Source organism: Somniosus microcephalus, chromosome 1 (assembly GCF_052327205.1).
Source record: "Somniosus microcephalus isolate GS21.2 chromosome 1, FLI_Smic_1.0, whole genome shotgun sequence".
NCBI lineage: Eukaryota > Metazoa > Chordata > Chondrichthyes > Squaliformes > Somniosidae > Somniosus > Somniosus microcephalus.
This window is the reverse complement of record NC_140987.1, coordinates 423,648,934-423,674,083: the sequence shown is the minus strand read 5'-3', so window position 1 is coordinate 423,674,083 and position 25,150 is coordinate 423,648,934.

Sequence of the window (25,150 nt, the reverse complement as noted above, 5' to 3'; positions counted from 1 at the left end):
ATGGGTGATGGGGATGGGGGTTATAGTATGGGTGATGGGGATGGGGTTTATAGAATGGGTGATGGGGATGGGGGTTATAGTAAGGGTGATGGGGATGGGGGTTATAGTAAGGGTGATGGGGATGGGGTTATAGTAAGGGTGATGGGGATGGGGGTTATAGTATGGGTGATGGGGATGGGGGTTATAGTATGGGTGATGGGGATGGGGGTTATAGTATGGGTGATGGGGATGGGGGATATAGTAAGGGGGGTGGGGATGGGGGTTATAGTATGGGTGATGGGGATGGGGGTTATAGTATGGGTGATGGGGATGGGGTTTATAGAATGGGTGATGGGGATGGGGGTTATAGTAAGGGTGATGGGGATGGGGGTTATAGTAAGGGTGATGGGGATGGGGTTATAGTAAGGGTGATGGGGATGGGGGTTATAGTATGGGTGATGGGGATGGGGGTTATAGTATGGGTGATGGGGATGGGGGTTATAGTATGGGTGATGGGGATGGGGGATATAGTAAGGGGGGTGGGGATGGGGGTTATAGTATGGGTGATGGGGATGGGGTTATAGTATGGGTGATGGGGATGGGGGTTATAGTATGGGTGATGGGGATGGGGGTTATAGTATGGGTGATGGGGATGGGGGTTATAGTAAGGGTGATGGGGATGGGGGTTATAGTATGGGTGATGGGGATGGGGGTTATAGTAAGGGTAATGGGGATGGGGTTATAGTATGGGTGATGGGGATGGGGGTTATAGTAAGGGTGATGGGGATGGGGGTTATAGTATGGGTGATGGGGATGGGGGTTATAGTATGGGTGATGGGGATGGGGGTTATAGTATGGGTGATGGGGATGGGGGTTATAGTATGGGTGATGGGATGGGGGTTATAGTATGGGTGATGGGACGGGGGTTATAGTATGGGTGATGGGGATGGGGTTATAGTAAGGGTGATGGGGATGGGGATTATAGTATGGGTGATGGGGATGGGGGTTATAGTATGGGTGATGGGGATGGGCGTTATAGTAAGGGTGATGGGGATGGGGGTTATAGTATGGGTGATGGGGATGGGGGTTATAGTTTGGGTGATGGGGATGGGGGTTATAGTATGGGTGATGGGGATGGGGGTTATAGTATGGGTGATGGGGATGGGGGTTATAGTATGGGTGATGGGGATGGGGGTTATAGTATGGGTGATGGGGATGGGGTTATAGTATGGGTGATGGGGATGGGGGTTATAGTATGGGTGATGGGGATGGGGGTTATAGTGTGGGTGATGGGGATGGGGTTATAGTATGGGTGATGGGGATGGGGGTTATAGTATGGGTGATGGGAATGGGGGTTATAGTATGGGTGATGGGGATGGGGGTTATTGTATGGGTGATGGGGATGGGGGTTATAGTATGGGTGATGGGGATGGGGTTATAGTATGGGTGATGGGGATGGGGGTTATAGTATGGGTGATGGGAATGGGGGTTATAGTAAGGGTGATGACTTGTAGTTTATGAATGGTAGAAGCAGAAAGGCTAGCAAGGAGAGCATTGAAGAAGTCCAGCTGCAACATGATAAAATTGGGTGAGGATTCCCACTACTGCGTTGAATAGACACTAGTTTATTGAATTGAGTGGTACAGTGACTTCATGCATTGTCCTTTCACCTCTGTGTCCTGTGTTCAGATCTAATCTAGACAAATAGCATGAAAGTTTCCTCTCTCTCTGTCTTAAATAAAAGTTTGAGCAGCATTTGTAATAAGGTGGATGAATTGGCTGCGCAAATCGAAGTAAACAAATACGATTTGGTTGGGACTACGGAAACGTGGCTCAAGGAAGGCCAGGACTGGGAACTCAACATCCAGGGGTATTCGATGTTCAGGAAAGATAGGCAAAAAGGAAAGGGAGGTGGGGTAGCATTACTGGTTAAAGAAGGGATTAACACAATTGTAATGAAGGATATTAGCTCTGATGAGGTGGAATCTGTATGGGTAGAATTGAGAAATACTAAGGGGAAAAAAACATTAGTGGGAGTGGTTTATAGACCTCCAAACAGTAAGGCGGAGGTTGAGGATGGCATTAAAAGAGGAATTAAAGAAGCGTGCAATAAGGGCACAGCAGTCATCATGGGTGACTTTAATCTACATATAGATTGGGCCAACCAAATGAGTAACAATACTGTGGAGGAGGAATTCCTGGAGTGTTTACGGGATGGTTTCCTGGACCAATATGTCGAGGAACCAACCAGAGATCAGGCCATCCTAGACTGGGTATTATGTAACGAGAAAGGATTAATTAGCAATCTTGTTGTAAGAGGCCCCTTGGGTAGGAGCGATCATAATATGATCGAATTCTTCATTAAGATGGAGAATGAAGTAGTTGACTTGGAGACTAGGGTCCTCAATTTAAATAAAGGAAACTATGATGGTCTGAGGAGCGAGTTGGGTAGAATTGATTGGGGAATGGCACTCAAAGGGTTGACGGTGGATAGGCAATGGCAAACATTCAAAGACCGAATGGATGAACAACAGAATTTGTTCATCCCAGTTTGGCATAAAAATAAAACAAAAAAGGTGACCCAACCGTGGCTAACAAGGGAAATTAGGGATAGCATAAGATCCAAGGAGAGGGCATATAAATTGGCCACAAAAAGCAATAATCCTGAGGATTGGGAGCAGTTTAGGATTCAACAAAGGAGGACAAAGGGATTAATTAAGAAAGGGAAAATAGAATATGAGAATAAGCTTGCAGAGAACATAAAAACTGATTGTAAAAGCTTTTATAGATATGTGAAGAGAAAAAGATTGGTGAAGTCAAGCGTAGGTCCCTTGCAGTCAGAATCGGGGGAATTTATAATGGGGAACAAAGAAATGGCAGACCAACTAAATACATATTTTGGTTCTGTCTTCACAAAGGAGGACACAAATAACCTCCCAGAGATGCCGGGGAACATAGGGTCTGATGAAAGGGTGGAACTGAAAGAAATCAGTATTTGTAGGGAAATGGTGTTAGGAAAATTGATGAGACTGAAGGCCGATAAATCCCCAGGGCCTGATAATCTACATCCCAGGGTACTTAAGGAAGTGGCCCTAGAAATAGTAGATGCATTGCTGGTCATCTTCCAGAACTCGATAGACTCTGGAACGGTACCCATGGATTGGCGGGTAGCTAATGTTACCCCACTATTCAAAAAAGGTGGTAGAGAAAAGGCGGGGAATTATAGACCGGTAAGCTTGACATCGGTAGTGGGGAAAATGCTAGAGTCCATTATAAAAGATGTAATAGCAGAGCACTTGGAAAGCAGTGACTGGATCGGACAAAGTCAACATGGATTTACAAAAGGTAAATCATGCTTGACTAATCTACTGGAATTTTTTGAGGATGTAACTGGTAAAATAGATAAGGGAGAACCAGTGGATGTGGTGTATTTGGATTTTCAGAAGGCTTTCGATAAGGTCCCGCATAAGAGATTAGCGTGCAAAATTAAGGCACATGGGATTGGAGGCAAGGTATTGACTTGGATAGAGAACTGGTTGGCGGACAGAAAGCAAAGAGTTGGAATAAACGGGTCATTTTCTGAGTGGCAGGCAGTGACTAGTGGGGTACCGCAAGGATCGGTCCTAGGACCCCAGCTGTTCACAATATATATTAATGATCTGGACGAGGGAATTGGATGTAATATCTCCAAATTTGCAGACGACACAAAGCTGGGGGGGAGGATATGCTGTGAGGAGGATGTCGTGAAACTCCAGCACGATTTGGACAGGTTGGGTGATTGGGCAGAAACATGGCAAATGCATTATAATGTGGATAAATGTGAGGTTATCCACTTTGGTGGCAAAAACAGGAAGGCAAATTATTATTTGAATGGTAATAGATTGGGAGAAGGGGAAGTGCAAAGAGACCTGGGTGTTCTTGTACACCAGTCGCTGAAGGTAAGCATGCAGGTGCAGCAGGCGGTTAAGAAGGCAAATGGTATGTTGGCCTTCGTAGCAAGAGGGTTCGAGTACAAGAACAAGGATGTCTTGCTGCAGTTGTACAGGGCCTTGGTGAGACCACACCTTGAGTGTTGTGTACCGTTTTGGTCGCCTTACCTGAGGAAGGACGTTCTTGCCATGGAAGGAGTGCAGCGAAGATTCACCAGGCAGATACCTGGGATGGCAGGAATGACGTATGAGGAGAGATTGTGTCGATTGGGCTTATACTCACTGGAGTTTAGAAGATTGAGAGGGGATCTCATCGAAACCTATAAAATTCTGTCAGGCCTGGACAGACTAGATGCAGGAAGGATGTTTCTGATGGCCGGGGAGTCCAGAACCAGGGGTCATAGTCTAAGGATAAGGGGTAAGCCATTTAGGACTGAAATGAGGAGGAAGTTCTTCACCCAGAGAGTGGTGAACCTGTGGAATTCTCTGCCACAGAGGGCGGTGGAGGCCAGTTCATTAAATATATTCAAAAAAGAGTTGGATATATTTCTTAAGGCTAAAGGGATCAAGGGATATGGGGAGAAGGCAGGGACCGGGTACTGAATTTGGATGATCAGCCATGATCTCATTGAATGGCGGAGCAGGCTCGAAGGGCCGAATGGCCTACTCCTGCTCCTATCTTCTATGTATCTATGTATCTATGTAGCAGCGTTGCCCAGTTCCATATTGAGCAAACCCAGCAGTAAATTGTCCGCCTCACTCAGGGAGGACAAAGGGATGGCTGGTGTGTGAAGTGAGTAAGTTCACACTGATGCAGCAGGGTTACTCTGGTATGGTGGGGGTTAGCATGCATTGTGGGGGCAGAGTAAAGGGTACTTTGTTGTGCAGCCTGCTATGCTATAACTGACCAGGAAGTGGCTGAATTGAGAATGTGTTCCATTTCCAAGCACTAACATCCCGGCCTTGATGAGCAAAACAACAAAAATCACCAATATATCTTAGAAACATGTAAGATAGTTTCACAGTGAACTGATATATTTCAATACTACCTGTATCTCATCACAGTGCTTAGGGAACATATGGGGGAAAAATTGCCAAATGCTTTCTCAAAAAAATGTGCTACTTTTAAAAGAGTATTTGCATGTAAACAATTACCTAATTCTCTAAACAACTGCAAAGCAAGTATTCATGCTGTGTATGGGATAGAAACATAGAAACATAGAAGATAGGAGCAGGAGCGGCCCCTCTAGCCTGTTCCGCCATTTAATGAGATCATGGCTGATCATCCAAACTCAGTACCCTGTCCCTGCTTTCTCCCCATATCCCTCGATCCCTTTAGCCTTAAGAAATATATCTAACTCCTTCTTGAATATATTTAATGAATTGGCCTCAACTGCCTTCTGTGGTAGAGAATTCCACAGGCTCACCACTCTCTGGGTGAAGAAATTCCTCCTCATCTCAGTCCTAAATGGCTTATCCCTTATCCTTAGACTGTGACCCCTGGTTCTGGACTCCCCTGCCATCGGGAACATCCTTCCTGCATCTAGTCTGTCTAGTCCTGTTAGAATTATATGTTTCAATGAGATCCCCTCTCATTCTTCTAAACCCTAGCAAATACAAGCCCAATCGACCCAATCTCTCTTCATACGTCATTCCTGCCATCCCAGGTATCAGTCTGGTGAATCTTCGCTGCACTCCCTCCATGGCAAGAACATCCTTCCTCAGATAAGGCGACCAAAACTGCACACAATACTCAAGGTGTGGTCTCACCAAGGCCCTGTACAACTGCAGTAACAGGATCTGTGATAGCCACCCAGAGTCAAATAACCAAGGACTAGATCCTCTGTCAATTCAGAGGTTCAAGCTCCTGCAGGAAGAGTGCCAATTCTGCCAGTTTGTCATAAAAAATTGTTCCCCTTCACCCAAATTACCTCTCTCGGTATGCTAATCTACTTTAGCTCCCAGTCCCCCAGTGCCTCAAATTTAAAATTCTTATCCTTGTGTTTAAATCACTCCATGGCTTTGCCCCTTCCTATCTGTATAACATCCTCCAGTGCACACAATTCCCTGCACCCTTCCCCAACCCCAACTCTCCATTCCTCTAACCCCAGCCTTTTGTGCATCCCCCCTTTTCCCCTCCATTGTCGACACTTCAGCTGTATAGGCCCCACGCTTTAGAATTTCCTCCCAAAACCCCTCCACTTCCCTCTCCTCCTTTAAGACACTCTTTAAAACCCACCTCCTTGACCACATTTTATATCCTTCTTTCACTTGGTGTCCATTTTAAACTTGCTCCTTTGTGAAGTTGTTATTAATGATTTTCATCTCTGAAATGGTTAGCACAACAAGACAGTAACTTCATAATGTGGGAGAAAATGACTATTAATAAATGGATTCTCCAACCTAATAATTGATTTTTTTTTTAATGAACAAATTTAAGGGTTTGCTCGTTTCATGGATGATTAGTCTGGGAGCTGCCTTGCTGTCTATTCAATGTGATTTCAGTCTGCATCCGACTCACTTATACTGGCCAGCCAGCTGGAAAAGTCAGACACACTGACAGAAATCCCCAGTGATAAAACTGTTGTTGAAAAAAGGTTTGTGTAAATCAGTCAAATTATTATTGAGATACAACATGTGTGACATCAGGATCCCTACCATTGGGACCCCTTTTAAAAATCAGCCATAAAGAGTTAAGATAGGCTCGTCTATCTACCTCTAACTATGATTGTCTAAATATTTAGAGTTGATCACAGGCAGGGGTACAGACATACACATTGATAGACAGGAAGAAAGAGAGACATAGAGACACACTCAGAAATAGAGAGGGGAAACAAACCATCGATGCACATAGATCAAGGGAGAGCATACACACTGCCAATAACAGAAGCATGGAAAAGCAGAACACAAGCACAACAACAGAGAAAGGCATATTGGATGTAGAAAATTAGACTAAAGAGGACTGACAGAGAGAAACAAACACACAGGCACAAAGAAACACTGATACTTAGACAGAAATATGAACAGAGAGCAGGAAATAGAAAGACAAAAAGAGGGAGACGCACAGATTGGCAAAGACAGAAACACAGACACATATACAGTTGTACAGAGTTGGAGAGAGAAAAAGAAAGAGAAAGAGATGTATACATTGAGATGGGGACATAAAAATAGCAAGGAAGAAAGAGACATATAGAGGCATACTAGATGCAGAGAGAGTTGGAGACCCTGAGATGTAGACTACCTGTAAATATATTGGCCTGGATTTTGCTGTCAGCAGCGAAGGAACGACGCTCTTCATTCACCATGCTGACAGCTGCCCACAGACTTTTCACAGGCTTCTCAGTGTAGATTTCCTCTACTCCGGCGTCTTTTCCAGCACGGCGCCCTCGACAGTGGATCAGTGCCACCTGTGAGTAAGTCAAGAACCAGCGAGGCTCTTCAACCAATCAGATTGAAGAATCCTCACTGAGACACATGTACGGGGGTGATTTTAACCCTACTCGCTCAGCAGAAGCCTAGCGGGTGAGCAGTTAAAATCACCCTGGCTCTTACCTGCCCGACAGCCACCGTGATCACAACATGTGTAATTTTAGGATAGCAAAATACTGCGGATGCTGGAAATCCGAAATAACAACAGAAAACGCTGGAAAAACTCAGCAGGCCAGGGCAGCATCCATGGAGAGAGAAAGAGAGTTAACGTTTCAGGTCGATGACCTTTCGTCAGAACTGGAAAAAAGCAGGAAAAGGAACAGATTGTGAAGCAAGTTAGGGACTGGGAAAAGGGGGAGGGGATGAAAGAACAAAAGGGAAGATCAGTGATAGGATAGAAAGCAGGAGAGATTGAGAGATATTAAGAGATATTCAATGCAAGAGGAGGTGGTAATGGGACAGGTTAAGGAACAAAGGAAGGCTCTAGATGAGGTGTGAATTGCACTGGCAGAATGAAGGACAGCTGCCATGTGGGAGGGAAGAAAAAAGGCCAAACAAAAGGGTTCCCCTTGTCCTCACCTTTCACTCCACCAGCCTCCACATTCAACGGATCATCCTCTGCCATTACCGTCACCTCCAGCGTGATCCCACCACCAAACGCATCTTCCCCTCAGCTCCCCTTTCAGCATTCCGTAGGGACCACTCCTTCCGTGACACCCTAGTCCACTCCTCTACCACCCCCAGCACCCCTTCCCCTTCACCCGGCACCTTCCCGTGCAAACACAGGAGATGCAACACATGACCTTATACCTCCCCCCTTCCCACTGTCCAGGGCCCCAAACACCCTTTCCAGGTGAAACAGCGATTTACTTGAACGTCCTGCAATTTAGTATACTGTATTCGCTGCTCACGATGTGGTCTCCTCTACATTGGGGAGAACAAACGCAGATTGGGTGACTGCTTTGTGGAACACCTCCGTTCAGTCCGTAAGGGGGACCCCGAGCTCCCGGTGGCCTGTCACTTTAATTCACCGCTCCATTCCCACTCAGACCTCACCGTCCTCGGCCTCTTGCATTGTTCCACAGAAGCTCAGCCTAAGCTTGAGGAACAGCACCTCATCTTTCGATTAGGCACTCTACAGCCCTCTGGACTCAACATAGAGTTCAACAATTTCAGATCATAACCTCGGCCCCTATCACATATATGTATATTTTTTATTATTTTTTTTTATCCACCCTTTTGTTTGGCCTTTTTTCTTTCCTCCCACATGGCAGCTGTCCTTCATTCTGCCAGCGCAATTCACACTTCATCTATAGCCATCCTTTGTCCCTTAACCTGTCCCATTACCACCTCCTCTTGCCTTGAATATCTCTTAATGTCTCTCAATGTCTCTCAATGTCTCTCAATCTCTCCTGCTTTCTATCCTATCACTGACCTTCCCTTTTGTTCTTTCATCCCCTCCCCCTTTTCCCAGCCCCTAACTTGCTTCACAATCTATTCCTTTTCCTGCTTTTTTCCAGTTCTGACGAAAGGTCATCGACCTGAAACGTTAACTCTGTTTCTCTCTCCACGGATGCTGCCTTGGCCTGCTGAGTTTTTCCAGCGTTTTCTGTTATTATCTGTAATTTTAGCCTGCTCTCCTGAGCAGGCAGCAAGGACACGCACCCAGAGACATCAGGGTCCTTCTTTACATATGCATGTTGCAGCCTGATGACATCATTGAGACACAACTGTAAGTTTAACTCAGGCCAGAGCAGGGAATCCACCTGGAGTTAAAATTGGAGCCATAGAATCCAAACCCCAGGAAGTATAAAGCAGGAAATATAAATTAGATTTAAATGATGTACAGAAAGCAAAATAAAGATTGGAAAATACAGATGGAATTAAGGGAGGGAGATAAAAGAGATAGACAGAAAAAGTTTTTAAAAAATTAATTTTAATTTTTTTTTAAATCTCCAACATTAATTTTCTTCTGAGGGAATGAGACTCCACACTTGTAAAATTAATTTTTATGGGCTAGAGAGGTTGTTCAGCAGTAATTATCAGTTATCACACCGTTAAAAACTCACTTACTCCTGAATGCACCAGCCCTAACTTTTTCAGCCATTTTTAGTGGGGAACCAGTGCACAAGTACCCCAAGTTCACGCCATTACAGTGATTTCAATGCCGAGTCTATCAACGAGGACTGCAACAGTGCCCCCTGTGGAGGAACGGGGTATGTTTGACAGCAACTTTAGGATTTCTGCATTTAACTGCGCCTGTGTGGACACCAGAAGTTGTGCTTTCAGCCTCACTGTTATTATTACCACAAAATCCGGGCCCTTTTATTTATAGGAACAAATCTGAAAAGATAAAAAGCCAATATAATTGACTCCTTGTAATTAGGAGTCAGGTTTATTCTCACAGATTTTAGCAAGGCCTTCCAAAAATGCTTTTCTAAACAGTCACATTGGTCAGTGACTGAGCCCTTACAATGTGCAGTATACTAATTTACTTAGAAAGAAAGACTTGCATTTATATAGCGCCTTTCACAACCACTGGATGTTCCAAAGTGCTTTACAGCCAATGAAGTACTTTTTGAAGTGTAGTCACTGTTGTAATGTAGGAAACGCGGCAGCAAACTTGCACACAAGGTCCCGCAAACAGCAATGTGATAATGACCAAATAATCTGTTTTTGTTATGTTAGTTGAGGAATAAATATTAGCCAGGACACCGGGGATAACTCCCTTGCTCATCTTCAAAATAGTGCCAGAGGATCTTTTACGTCCACGGCAGACAGGGCTTCAGGTTAATGTCTCCTCTGAAGGACAGCACCTTCCAGGCAGTGCAGCACTCTCTCAGTACTCCACTGGAGTGTCAGCCTAAACTGTTGTGCTCAAGTCTCTGGAGTGGGACGTGAACACACAACCTTCACATCCAGACGCAAGGGTGCTAACAACTGAGCCATTGGCAGACACTAGATTTGATTGCTCCTTCCTTTGTATAGAAACATAGAAGATAGGAGTAGGAGTAGGCCATTCAGCCCCTCGAGCCTGCTCCGCCATTCAATGAGATCATGGCTGATCATCCAAATTCAGTACCCTGTCCCTGCCTTCTCTCCATATCCCTTGATCCCTTTAGCCTTAAGAAATATATCTAACTCCTTCTTGAATATATTTAATGAATTGGCCTCTACTGCCTTGTGTGGTAGAGAATTCCACAGGTTCACCACTCCCTGGGTGAAGAAATTCCTCCTCATCTCTGTCCTAAATGGCTTACCCCTTATCCTTAGACTGTGACCCCTGGTTCTGGACTCCCCGGCCATCTGGAACATCCTTCCTGCATCTAGTCTGTCTAGTCCTGTTAGAATTTTATAAGTTTCAATGAGATCCCCTCTCGTTCTTCTAAACTCCAGCGAGTATAAGCCCAATCGACCCAATCTCTCCTCATACGTCATTCCTGCCATCCCAGGTATCAGTCTGGTGAATCTTCGCTGCACTCCCTCCATGGCAAGAACATCCTTCCTCAGATAAGGCGACCAAAACTGCAGCCAATACTCAAGATGTGGTCTCACCAAGGCCCTGTACAACTGCAGCAAGACATCCTTGTTCCTGTACTCGAACCCTCTCGCTACGAAGGCCAACATACCATTTGCCTTCTTAACCGCCTGCTGCACCTGCATGCTTACCTTCAGCGACTGGTGCACAAGGACACCCAGGTCTCGTTGCACTTCCCCTTCTCCCAATCTATTGCCATTCAGATAATAATCTGCCTTCCTGTTTTTGACACCAAAGTGGATAACCTCACATTTATCCACGTTATATTGCATCTGCCATGCTTCTGCCCAATCACCCAACCTATCCAAATCATACTGGAGTTTCTCGGCATCCTCCTCACAGCACACACGCCCACCCAGCTTTGTGTCGTCTGCAAACTTGGAAATATTACATCTAGTTCCCTCGTCTAGATCATTTATATATATTGTGAATAGCTGGGGTCCTAGGACCGATCCCTGCAGTACCCCACTAGTCACTGCCTGCCACTCGGAAAAAGACCCGTTTATTCCAACTCTTTGCTTTCTGTCTGCCAACCAGTTCTCTATCCAAGTCAGTACCTTACCCCCAATCCCATGAGCTTTAACTTTGCACGCTAATCTCTTATGCGGGACCTTATCAAAAGCCTTCTGAAAGTCCAAATACACCACATCCACTGGTTCTCCCTTATCTATTCTACCAGTTACATCCTCAAAAAATTCCAGTAGCTTAGTCAAGCATGATTTACCTTTTATAAATCCATGTTGACTTTGTCCGATCCTGTCACTGTTTTCCAAGTGCTCTGCTATTACATCTTTTATGATGGACTCTAGCATTTTCCCCACTACCGATGTCAGGCTTACCGGTCTGTAATTCCCCGTTTTCTTTCTACCACCTTTTTTGAATTTCCTTAAATTATCCCTCCTTTTATGTTCTTCCTTTTCTTCTTCTCAAGAGTTTGATTTCTTCACCAATAGTGTTGCATATAAAGTCTCTGCTCCCTTTACCTTCGAACCCCTGTCAGAACCAAATGTTCAACAAATTCTTTTTGAAAGAAGTAAATGGGCTTAGGCATGAATTACCTTTTGCTTGGGAGTCCTTTCCTCATAACTCCTCTATAGGGAGTTGCAGAGAAGTTTTTTCTGATCTCCGTTCTTTTCCAATTTCCCCTTTGCTCGCCTCCTCTATCTGATTCCAGTAACTCCAGCTGAGTGGCAGTTCCAGGGCTGCCTGCAGCCCCTTGGTACCTCACCCAAATGCCTAGACAGTAAATGTTGGTATGCAAGACATAGAAGGCATGACAGTCCTTTTCTCACTCATATTCCAGCAGGGGCCACTGAATAGCAATACAAGACTGCTGCCCTAGGAATTGAACTCGGGACTTTGTGGTCTGTGTAGATTAGCTCTACAACACTAGCCTATCTGGGGAACATGTGGTGCCAATTTCTAATCTTGCTTGCAATCTTCAATTTTGCTACTCTTGCCTTATAGTCATAACATTAGGACAAGTGATTTGACAACAATAAATCATTTGCTGCAAGAAATCGCTTGTCCAATATATGATCACAGTAATTTCTTGCTGGATTGGAAGAGGTTCTGGGTTGGAAAGAGTTAATCGAATCAGGTTCACTAGAACAGGCCTTGTGACCTGAGAATAAATCCTTTGAGGTAACATGAGTCTTACTGCAGTTGCCTTAGCAACAAGTCCTCTGTTTATAGCTGGGGTCACTGCAACAACAGTGTGTTCTGGCCTCTTGCCCTGAAGACCTAAGGAGAGGAGTGAGATGCAGTTGGTTTTTGGAGCATTAAAAAGGCAGCTGGGAAAAGACTAAAACCAGAATTAAGAAAGGGGTCAGTTGCGCAGATTTCTGAGCTTGGTAGTGGATCAGGAAGTACTCTGACAACCCCTGCTTACCTAAGCCTTGAAATTAAAAGGTGGGATAGTAGCATAAGAATGTTTAACACATTTATCTAAAATTACTTTGGTAATTTAGCAGAGGCATTATTAACTGTTTAAAATGGAAAAATTATTGCATCCATTAAACTATTCATAAATTGTTATCCCAGCAGAATTTAAAAGCCATGTAATATTTTTTTAAATCATCATAAAATGTTAACCCCACCCCCATATTTAACCCTGAGTGGGGTTTCTGACCCCATATCTTCTCCATTACAAAGATTGCCTACTTGTACCCCTGCAACATTGCACCATCTCCACCCTTGCCACAGCTTATCTGCTGCTGAAATCCTCATGAATGCTTTTGTTACTTCTAGATTTGACTATTCCAACGCTCTCCTGGCCAGTCTCCCATCTTCCACCCTCCATAAACTTGAGGTCATCCAAAACTCTGCAGCCCGTAACCTAACCCGCACCAAGTCCCGTTCACCCATCACCCCTGTGCTCGCTGATCTACGTTGGCTCCTGCTCCACCAATGCCTTGATTTTAAAATTATCATCCCTTTGTTCAAATCACTCCATGGCCTCACCCCTCCCTATCTCTGTAACCTCCTCCAACACTATGACCCTCCAAGAACTCTACAGTCCTCCAATTCTGGCCTCTTGTGCAACCCCGCTCCCTTTTTCCCCACCATTGAAGGCCATGCCGTCAACCGTATAGGCCCTAAGCTCTGGAATTCCCCCCCATAACCTCTCCGCCTCTCTGCCATTCTCTTACCTTCTTTAAGAGCCTCCTTAAAACCTACTTCTTTAATCAAGCTTTTGCCCACCCATCCTAATACCTCCTTCTTTGGCTCGGTGTCAATTTTTGTCTGATTACGATCCTGTGAAGGGCCTTGGGACGTTTTCCTACGTTAAAGATGCTTTATAAAGGCAATTTGTTGTTGTTCTCTTTTTACTTTTGTGAAAACTACAGCAAGCCTCTTACTCCTCTTAAATGTATATCTCAGAAGCTGACTGCAAGAAATTCTGTCAAAAGGTTGCTGAATTACTGCATATGGCAGGCCTGACATGTATTAAAGTTTGTACACAGCTCTCTTGATGTTCAATTGGTAGGTACACTTCACAGTATAGGACTGAGCCATACTGATCAGAAAGGTTCCAGGCTCCATCCCTGGCCTCAACTATGGATAGGAGCACGAAACTAAGGTCTTTGTATCTGAGACTAGGAAGGAGATAAGAACATCAGTCAGGTTTCCCATCCAAAGCTTTATCCAAAGTCCCTTGCTGGCGATTCATACTCCCAGTGGGAAGGTGGCAGGAGTGTGTCGGAGACTCGGCAGATTTGAACTGCCGAGTGTCATTTGAATTCCGCCGGTCAGCTGTTTGGCCATTTCCAGTTGAAAATGGCAGCTGGTTGGCAGGAAAGGACGGGTATCAGAAAGCCCGGAGACCATGCACTGGCATTGGAAGAAGTGGGGGGAGGGGGGAGGGGAGGGTGGTTGCAGGGTCTCGTGGCTGGGCAAGGAGGCAGGGTTGCAGAGACTCAAACGTTCTTTATGGATCTCACTGGAGCATCCCTGCTCTTCCGGGCTCCATTATGGAAAGATTTTTTAACGTACCTTTCACAGGCCTCGCTGGCTTTCCGAGAGGTTTTCCTGGCGGGTGCCCCATTCAAAAGCTGGTTATAATTCCACCAGGGTCCCATGTGCGTCATGGGACCCCAATTTGCATTTATCAATGAGGTTCCCTGGAATACACCCTCAATAACCAACAACATTAAAATTGCAGATCGATGGGAACTGAGCGGGAAATGACGCCACTCCATTTTAACTGTTCCCTGATTTTATTCCTGCCGGTCGGGGGGGAGTTAAAATTGGCCCTCTGATGTCTGGATAAGGGCTGAGTAGAGGATCGAGTCAGCTGTGATGCTCTACAGTTGAATACGCTACCAGCACTCACTGCCTCGGCACACAGAGAAGGGCCACTTCGGTTAGGTTCTGGAAGGCTGAACCCCAGCCAAAGTCAGCATCTTAAGATGAGGGGCGAAAACAGGAGGGGGTTAAAGCTTGCATGTAAACAGAAAGCAAGAGTAACAGCTTTTGAGAGATTGGACCTTCATTCACTTTTACTCGGGATGTAGGCAATGCCAGCAAGGTCGCACCCTAGTTGCTCTGAGAAAGTGGTAGTGGGCTTTCTCCTTGTGGTAACGGTGCTCCCACCGACAGTGAATAGCTCTGAATAGTTTTCCTTAATACTCCAAGCTGTTGTGCTCTCAGATTACCTTCTATCTACAAAACAGGGCTTCAGGCATCAAATTCCAAATGAGATGTTTAGAGCCCATAAAGAAAATTCCTGTGAAAAAAATGACCTACTTTATTTATTGACGGGGATCAAGGAATAAATCTAAATGGAAACAGATTGTAAGCAGAGACTAGGTGACTCTTGCTAAAATGTTATTTTAATTAAACACAGAATTACTTGTAAAGTTTGGAGCAGTGCTGCCTGGCAACAGTGCATTAGAAACATTCGATTACGGATTGTTTTCCCCCTTACCCTCCAAGCCCACAATAACACACATCTATTTTTCCCATTTTTATTAAGGTGTCTCTTTAGGCACAAAAAGCAAATCTAAAATTATAAAGTGTCTGTGATACTGTGCCAGATATAAGTAGACCAGCACAATTAATGAATGAAATGCTATAGGTAGATTAGAGCTGTGCCTGGAATATTTAGCACTGTCAGCCAATCCTATTCTGGCTTCCTTTTGTGTCTTAACACTCAGTACCTTGCAAGCTTTGTGTTGGCCAGAATAGGAATAGTTGACTATGCCAAATCTTCTGAGGTGGGACCTGATTAGATCTACAGAGTAAGTCCTGGTTCTGGATTGAGCTTCCTGCTGGGAATATGCTAAAGGAAGGGAGGGGCATGGTGGGAGTATCTAGTGCAGGTGTAGCTCTTAAAGGGCCGCAGCTGCCATTTAAAAGGGAACATTTTCTCTGTAGCAAAATGATCACTGGCAGCAAAGGTTGCAAAACTGTTGCACTCTGCTTACAAAAAAACTCCCAGTGATGGAATTGTGGAGCTACTGCTTCACAAAATGGGCCAGAGGAGGATAGCCCTTATGACACTGGAGGGCACCTCCCCAACAAAAGAGTCATCCAGACTGCTTAGGAGGAGGTAGCAGAAAGTGTGAACACGATATCCAACATTCAGAGGACCTGGAGCAGTAGAGGAAGCAGTTTGCCAGCCTCTGCCAACTTAAGACTACCCAGTATTTCTGTACACAAAGCAGATGGGCAGAGAATGCAGGACACTTAACTGAGACCAGATGCAAAGCACTCAGAAAACCTGAGGAAGACACAGGGATATGGGAGATATCAGCAGTGAGATTAGTTTGGATTGTTCTAGTAAAGAGTTGAAACAGACACGATGAGCCAAATGGCCTCCTTCAGTGCTGATGGTTCTATAAACCTTACAGTGTTCTCTAGCTTCATATGCATGACCACACTACAGCACAGTAATTGTTCTAGCTTAAAACTAGAACTGTGGTGACATCTGTAAAGGACTGCCCAGAAAGCAAACTCCCAACAAAATCTGGCTACATAATATGGGTTAATTTACTCACACACATTGGAAGACAGCTAGAGAAAAGCCACACAGGGCACTACACTTTAGGAAGGATGTGAAGACCTTGGAAAGGATGCAGAGGAGATTTACTGGAATGGTACCAGGAATGAGGTATCTCAGTTATGTGGCGAGACTGGAGAAGCTGGAATTATTCTCTTTAGAGCAGGTGAGATTTAATAGAGGTGGTCAGAATTATGGGGGATTTTGATAGAGTAAATAGGGAGAAACTGTTTCCACTGGCAGGAGGGTCGGTAACCACTGGACACAGATTTAAGATAATCGGAAAAAAATCCAGAGAGGAAATGAGAAAAAAAATTTACACATCGAGTCGTGCACTATCTGAAAGGATGGCGGAAGCAGATTCAATAGTAACTTTCAAAAGAGAATTAGATAAATACTTGAAAAGGTGAAATTTGCAGGGCGATGGGGAAAAAGCAGGGGAGTGGGATTAATTGGATCGCTCTTTCAAAGAGCCGGCACAGACACAATGGGCCAAATGGCCTCCTTCTGTGCTGTATGATTCTAAGAGGAAGGCCTGGAAACTTTTTGCTCTTAAAAGCATTTTAAGACACTACTGTCAAATCCAGGGGTGGAGATTAAGAGTGTGATGGGGGAAATGTATTATGTTTTTAATTCTCTCCTGCTCAGCGCCAAAGAACAATCTTGGAAACTAGTCCTTGACTCCCTGCTCTCTACAAACCTGAGTGTGACTTAAAATGTACAATATTTGGTAATGTAGCATTCCCCACAGTTGAACAGAAAAGGTTCTTCCTGTAGGAAGCTCACTGAATTAATGCTCCTAGTTTTCAGATAAAGAATGATAAAAGCTACAACACTTTGCTAGTCTCCTAATAAGTACTGAATTTGGACCAGCATCAGTAATACAAACTTATATGTGAGTGTTTTGTCCAACAACCACAGTGCCTCTTTAAGTATTCATCTCTAGCTCAATGAATCGAGAAGAACTGGAGCAGGCTGCCAAGCCATATCCCTCTATCTAGGCTTAGAGCTATTCAACAACCTCTCCCGCAGAGAAACCTTGTGAACCATCCCCTGCTGTGAGATACTCTGCCCCTCCATGTTAGTTCTCACAGGCATCTGGACTGTCAATGTACATGCTGCAAATGGAATGCCACCTGGCCTGATCTGCACAAACGAGGCTAGGCACAAAGCCTTTTTACCTTAAATTGATTAATTTCAGGACAAAGAAACCAGTCTGTTTTAACTGGTTTCTACTTGCTTTGCAATTAAAATTATTTGTATATGAAAAATACAATCTTGCTGTGAATAGTTCCTCCACAGCGGCAATTTCCAGCCAACAATAAGGAATGTGAATTCTACCCCCAACACAGAAAGTAAGCCTGGAGTAAGACCAATTTAAAATGACGATCCACATAAATATGGATATTAAGAATATAGGGGTAGAATTTCTGCGGGAATCCCTCCGATCTTCCACGATAACTTTGGCAGAAGGTCGGCAGAGGCCCTGGAGAAGTGGCAGAAAGCGCCGATTATGCTGTTGCATCGAGGTTTATGCCAGCTTGTGCCAAAGTTATCCAGAAGATCAGGGAACCCCTGCAGAAATTTACTCCATAGAGGTTTTCTTACAATTTGAAATGTAACAGAAATTCCTTCTGTGTCACATGAAGTCCATCCGGGTCCAAACTAATAAATTGTGATTGTTTTGTCCTTTTTCCTTTCATTACAAAGATAGGGACTAGGGGTAAATGATTTTTTAATGAACTGATTGGTGTTAAAATGAAAATAGTTTTTTTCTTTGAGACCACCAGCTAGGAACAATGTAATGTTGGTATTGTCTGTGAGGAGTCTTTTGATTGTCTGAGCTGGTAATTGATCAGGTAAGGTCAGATGTGGGGATGTTCGCTGATGATTGCACAGTCTTCAGTTCCATTCGCAACTCCTCAGGTAATGAAGCAGTCCATGCCCACATGCAGCAAGACCTGGACAGCAGCAGCAGCGGCGGCGGCAGAGCGGACCTGGGAGGAGTGGCGAGGCTGCAGTGGCGGTACCAACTCAGCACTGGCAGAATTTTCAAAGAGTGATGTCAGAAGTCAAAAGTGAGGTCGGCACAAGGGGAGGGAGCTGATTGGTGAGTATCTGGTAAGTGTTTTTACTTGGCTTTCTTAAAGTTTTTAAGTTTATTTCAGCTAGGTTAGTAAATTAGAGGTTAATTAGAGGTATGGCAGGGCAGCTCACACCCGTGGAATGCACATCCTGTGCCATGTGGGAAGTCCAGGACACCTCCCGTGGTCTGGACGACCACGTGTGGGAAGTGTCGCCAGCTACAGCAGCTCGAGCACTGGGTTACGGAGCTTGAGCGGCGGCTGCAGTCACTGCTGTGCATCCGCGAGGCTGAGAGCTACGTGGATAGCACGTTTCGGGAGGTGGTCACCCCGCAGCTTAAGAGTGTGCAGGCAGAGAGGGAATGGGTGACCGTCAGACAGAAGAGGAGGACCAGGCAGGTAGTGCAGGAGTCCCCTGAGCCCATCTTGCTCACCAACCAGTATTCGGTGCTGAGTACTGGTGAGGGCGATGGTTCCTCTGGGGAGTGCAGTCAGAGCCAAGTCCACAGGTGGGGGGGAAGAGGAGAGGGAGAGCAATAGTGATAGGGGATTCAATAGTTAGGGGAGCAGACAGGTGTTTCTGCGGCCGCAGACGTGACTCCAGGATGGTATGTTGCCTCCCTGGTTCCAGGGTCAAGGATGTCACTGAACGGCTGCAGGACATTCTGAGGGGGGAGGGTGAACAGCCAGAGGTCGTGGTCCATATTGGTACCAACGACATAGGTAGGAAGAGGGATGAGGTCCTGCAGGCAGAGTTTAGGGAGCTAGGAAAGAGATTAAAAAGCAGGACCTCAAAGGTAGTAATCTCCAGATTACTATCAGTGCCACGTGCTAGTGAGTTCAGAAATAGGAAGATAGAGCAGATGAATGCATGGCTGGAGAGATGGTATAGGAAGGAGGACTTTAGATTCCTGAGGAATTGGAACCATTTCTGGGGGAGGTGGGACCTCTACAAGCCAGACTGGTTGCTCCTCAACGGGAACAGAACCAATATCCTCATGGGAGGGTTTGCTAGTGCTGTTGGGGAGGGTTTAAACTAGCTTGGCAGGGGGATGGGAACCTAAGTAATAGAGTCAATAGGGAGGGAAGAAAAACTGGAATTGGAAAACAAAAACATAGAAAGTAAATTGGAAGGACAGAGGTATCTGTAATGATCAATAACATGTCATTCTATAGTGGACACTAGGTGGAGCCATAGAGCTGTGTAGAGCTGTATATAGCTGTATGTATATAAGACTACACTACCCAGCTGTATAGATATTAAGACTACATTACCCATGAGGCACTAGGCTACCCACAAGGCAACAGTCAAGATGGCAGCCTGCACACAGGAGCACACATGCAGAATCTCTACAGATACTGTACCTAGTCCACATGTGTTCAATAAAATGTCTAGCAAAAGCTAGCTGTGTTCATAATAAGAATGTCTATTTATTAATGAACATAAGATGGTACCAGGATGGTGAAGATCTGCTGAAAATTGTGAAAAGCGACATGGAGAATTTGAAGCCACCAGAGCGTTTGAAACTCACAGAAAAAATCGACTACAATTGGCAGACTTTTAAACAGCAATTCGAACTCTACATTGCAGCCATCGGATTCGGTACGAAGCCAGACGCAAGGAAGATAGCGTTGCTGCTTACGGTTGCAGGCCCACAGGCGATAGAGGTATTTAATACATTTGTATTTAATCCAGAGGAGAACAGAGAAAAATTAGAAGATGTGCTAAAAAAAATTGATGCACATTGCTCTCCCAAAAAGAATGAGACGTATGAAAGATACATCTTCCGTTCTCAGACACAGCAACAAAATGAGACTTTTGATAGCTTTATAACTGATCTGAAACTGAAAGCACAGACATGTAATTTCTCTGAGCTCAAAGCATCCATGATTCGTGACCAGATTGTGTTTGGTATTCATGATAAAAAAGTCAGGGAACGTCTGTTGAGAGAAACCGAACTAAATTTGGAAAATGCGGTGAAAATATGCCAAGCCAGCGAGCTAGCTCGAAAGCACGCGAAGACTTTCAGTGAAATCAATAATGATGCGATTGTAATGAGTGATAATGCTGCTGTCGGTGCTGTGTCCTACAAGGGGAAGAAACGTGGGCAGAACAGAAATGAAAAGCAATCGGAGGATGAAATTTTTAATTGTAAACGCTGTGGTTACAAACACCAGTTAAGACAATGCCCAGCATTTGGAAAAATATGCACAAAGTGTAATGGAAAGAATCGCTTTGCCAAACAATGCTTTTCAAAAGTAAAAACTAAGGGCAACGAGTTAATGTAATTGAGGACACTGATTTAAGTGAGACATTTTTTGTAGGAATGGTGTCATGTGACAATATCAAAAAGGATACAGAAAATGTGCAGCCCTCAGAAATGGACAATGCTGAACATAAAGTTAATGCAGTAAAAGAGGACAAATGGATGATCCCACTGCAGGTAAATGGAGCATTAGTTACCTTGAAACTAGACACTGGGGCAAAAGCAAACTTAATCAGTATGAGTGACATAAAAAATATGAAAGAAAAGCCCAAAATACAGAAAAAGTCAGTACTACTGAAGAGCTATAATGGACAGAAAATAGATAACCTAGGTGTATGCAGACTTAAAGTGACAGTCAAAGACAAAGTGCATCATCTCATGTTTTCTGTTGTGGCTGAAAGACTTGATTCGATACTAGGTGACTGTGGTGATTATTACTTGATTAGTAAAAGTATTGTGATTCGTTGTTTGTTAACTGCCTTGGGATATGTGTTGTAATCTCATTGGTAGTTGATGATCACATGATGTGTTGTGGCTACCTTAAATTCAGTCCTTTTCTAGCTTTAGTTGGGACTGGATGTAGAAAGATATGCTGCTGATTTTAAAGTTAATAAAGCCTAACTTTGGAAGGCAAATCTATTCTTTATTTCAATTTATTAACTTTATGTTAGAATGGAGCGATATCTTCAACCAGAACGATTCAAGGCTGACCCCAATTCTGCTGGAGTGGATGATAAATGGAAACATTGGTATTGTACATTTAAAAACTTTTTGGGCGTGTTGGATCAAGAGGCTCTAAATAAGCTGAATATGCTGATCAACTACATTGACCCGGATGTATATAAATATATTTTGCACTGTAAAACTCATGAAGAGGCTACTTCTACATTGGAAAAGATTTTTGTTAAACCAAAGAATGAGGTATTTGCAAGTCATCTTCTATCTGCCCGTAGGCAACAGGTGGGAGAATCTTTGGATACTTATTTACAAGCACTTCGGTGCCTTAGTGTTGACTGTAATTATAAGGCTGTGACGGCTGAAGAATATAAGGACGAATCGGTACGGGATGCTTTTATTAATGGATTACTGTCTCAATCAATTCGTCAGCGGTTGTTAGAAAATAAGACTCTGGATCTTAAAAGTGCTTTTGAGCAAGCTTCTACATTGGATATGGCTCAGAGAAGTTCGGACTCTTATGCTCTTTTTAATCGGCCTGCGACTATGGTTTCGGCAGTTTCGGATGAAAAGGAACTATGTGGACTTAATGGGAGTGGTTTACTAGATTTTGAAACAGTTTCTACTTCGGCGGCCGTTGCCTCTAGGATTCAGAAGTGTTATTTTTGTGGGAATATCCGGCACCCTCATCTGAAGTGTCCTGCTCGGGAGGCTGTGTGTAGTAAATGCGGCAAGAGAGGTCATTATGCACGTGTGTGCAAATCATCAGGTTCAATTACCTTCCCTTCTCCTGGTGTGGGAGGGTCTTCCTCCACTACCTCTTCTGTGACTATTCAGCCTTTAGATAGGGCGTTTATTGCATCAATTTCTGCTGCATTTGCTCATGGCCTAAACAAAGCTATAGTTACGGCTCAAGTTAATGGGTTGGAAGTGAAGGCCCTTATAGATACGGGCAGTACTGAGAGTTTTATAAGTCTTCAGTTTGCGAAGGAGAAGCATTTGAAAATTTCGCCTGTTACGTATCAGGTGTGTATGGCTCAGACGACCCTTATTTCACAAATAGCTGGCTGTTGCTTTGTGAAAATGGTTCTTCTAGGTAATACGTATACTGATATACGCCTATCTGTTTTGCCTAATCTCTGTGCGGATATTTTGATTGGACATGATGTGCTTCAGTTACACGAGTCTCTTAGTCTTTCATTTGGAGGGACTAAGCCACCTTTATCTATTTGTGGATTAACCTCTTTATCTATTCCTCCATTATCACTTTTTTCCAATTTGATGTCGGATTGTAAGCCAATTGCTACCAAGTCAAGAAGATATAGTAGTCAGGATAGAGAATTTATTAATTCTGAAGTTCAACGTCTCTTATTGGAAGGAATCATTGAACCAAGTTGTTCGCCTTGGCGAGCACAGGTAGTTGTCACGACTAATGAGAGACACAAGAAACGAATGGTGATAGACTATTCCCAAACTATTAATAGGTATACTCAATTAGATGCGTACCCTTTGCCTAAGATTGATGAGCTTATCAATAAAGTATCTCAGTATAAAGCTTTTAGCACTATTGACTTAAAGAGTGCTTATCATCAGATTCCTATTGTTAAGAAGGATCAACCATATACGGCCTTTGAGGCTGGTGGAAAGCTGTATCAGTTTTGCCGAATACCATTTGGTGTTACTAATGGTGTTGCTTGTTTTCAACGGGCAATGGATGCTTTTACAAGTGATAACTGCCTCTCTGACACCTTTTCATACTTAGATGACATCACAGTGTGTGGCAAATCAAGGGTGGAGCATGATTCTAATTTAAAAAGATTCCTTCAAGCTGCAGAAAAAGTTGGTTTAACTTTTAACAAAGAGAAATGTGTCTTTTCGACTACTGAGGTAAATCTATTGGGGTATATTATTTCGGGAAATAAGATTAAACCAGGTCCAGAACGTCTGCGACCATTGATCGATTTACCTTGTCCTACTAATTCTAAGGCTTTGCAACGAGTTGTTGGACTGTTTTCTTATTATTCTAATTGGATTGCAAATTTTTCACGGAAGATCCAGCCTCTTATTCGGGTTACGACATATCCTCTATCATGGGAGGCCAGGACATGTTTTGAGAATTTTAAAAAGGATATTTTAGGAGCAGTTGTGCATTCCATTGATGAGCAGGTTCCCTTTGTGATTGAGACGGATGCTTCGGATTTTGCAATTGGGGCTACTTTGAACCAAAATGGAAGACCTGTGGCCTTTTTCTCAAGTACTTTGAATAATAGTGAAAAAAGACATTCCTCAATAGAAAAAGAGGCATACGCAATAGTAGAAGCATTGCGTAAATGGAGACATTATTTATCGGGGCGACATTTCACGTTGGTAACTGACCAAAAATCTGTGTCCTTTATGTTTGATGTTAAACATTTTGGAAAGATTAAAAATGATAAAATAATGAGATGGAGGATTGAGTTGGCATGTTACCATTTTGACATAGTTTATCGTCCGGGGAAGGATAATGTTGCTGCTGATGCACTGTCGAGGGCTTATTGTTCGGTGATTCATGGAGATACGCTTATTAATCTTCACAATGCCTTATGTCATCCTGGGGTTACGAGGATGATACACTTTGTACGCAGTAAGAACTTGCCTTTTTCAGTTGAAGACGTCAAGCGGATGACTTCATCATGTTCTATCTGTGCTCGGTGTAAACCGAATTTCTTTAAGCCTCAACGAGCTCATCTTATAAAGGCTACTTCTCCTTTTGAACGTTTGAGTGTTGATTTTAAGGGACCTCTTCCTTCAACTACTCAAAACCGATATATATTTACTGTTGTGGATGAGTTTTCAAGGTTCCCTTTTGCTTTTCCTTGTGCAGATGTATCAGCTGCTACAGTTATTAAATGTTTGACTCAACTTTTTGTCATCTTTGGGATGCCTGCGTATATCCATTCGGATCAGGGAAGTTCTTTTATGTCTTCCCAGTTGAAGGAATACCTTCAGAGTCGGGGAATTTCTACTAGTCGAACTACCCCGTATAATCCCCAGGGTAATGGACAGTGCGAACGATACAATGGGGTGATCTGGAAGGCAGTTATGTTGGCGTTGACATCCCGGAACCTTAAGAATACACAGTGGGAAATGGTACTGCCTGATGCCCTGCATTCCATTAGATCATTGCTTTCAACGGCTACTAATGTGACCCCCCATGAAAGGCTCTTTAACTATCCGCGGAGATCTACTACGGGATATTCGGTACCTTCATGGCTTACTAGGCAGGGACCTGTGTTGCTTCGACGCCATGTTAGATTGTCAAAATATGACCCCTTGGTGGAGGAGGTGGAGCTGTTGGAGGCAAATTCCCAATATGCTCATATTCGATTCCAAGATGGGAAAGAAAATACTGTTTCAATTAAAGACTTGGCTCCTTGTGGGGGCCAGCCCTCTTCTGAGGATAATAATAATGGTCATGATTCGGATAATGTGGATGCTGTTACAGATACTACGAATATTTCCAATCCGATTGCAGATAATCATACTTCTATTAGTCAGCCTTTGATAGATGTTTATGACCGTCCCAGTGCATCTTCTGATGGGATTTCTAATCCGGAAACCGTTGAGAATCGGGATATGGATAGCCTTCCTGTTGAAGATACTTCTGTGCCTTCTGGCGTGGGAGGGCAAGGAATTTCACCAAGGTTAAGAAGGTCGACACGAACAAGATATCCGGTCGACCGATTGAAAATGGACTTTTAAATTGA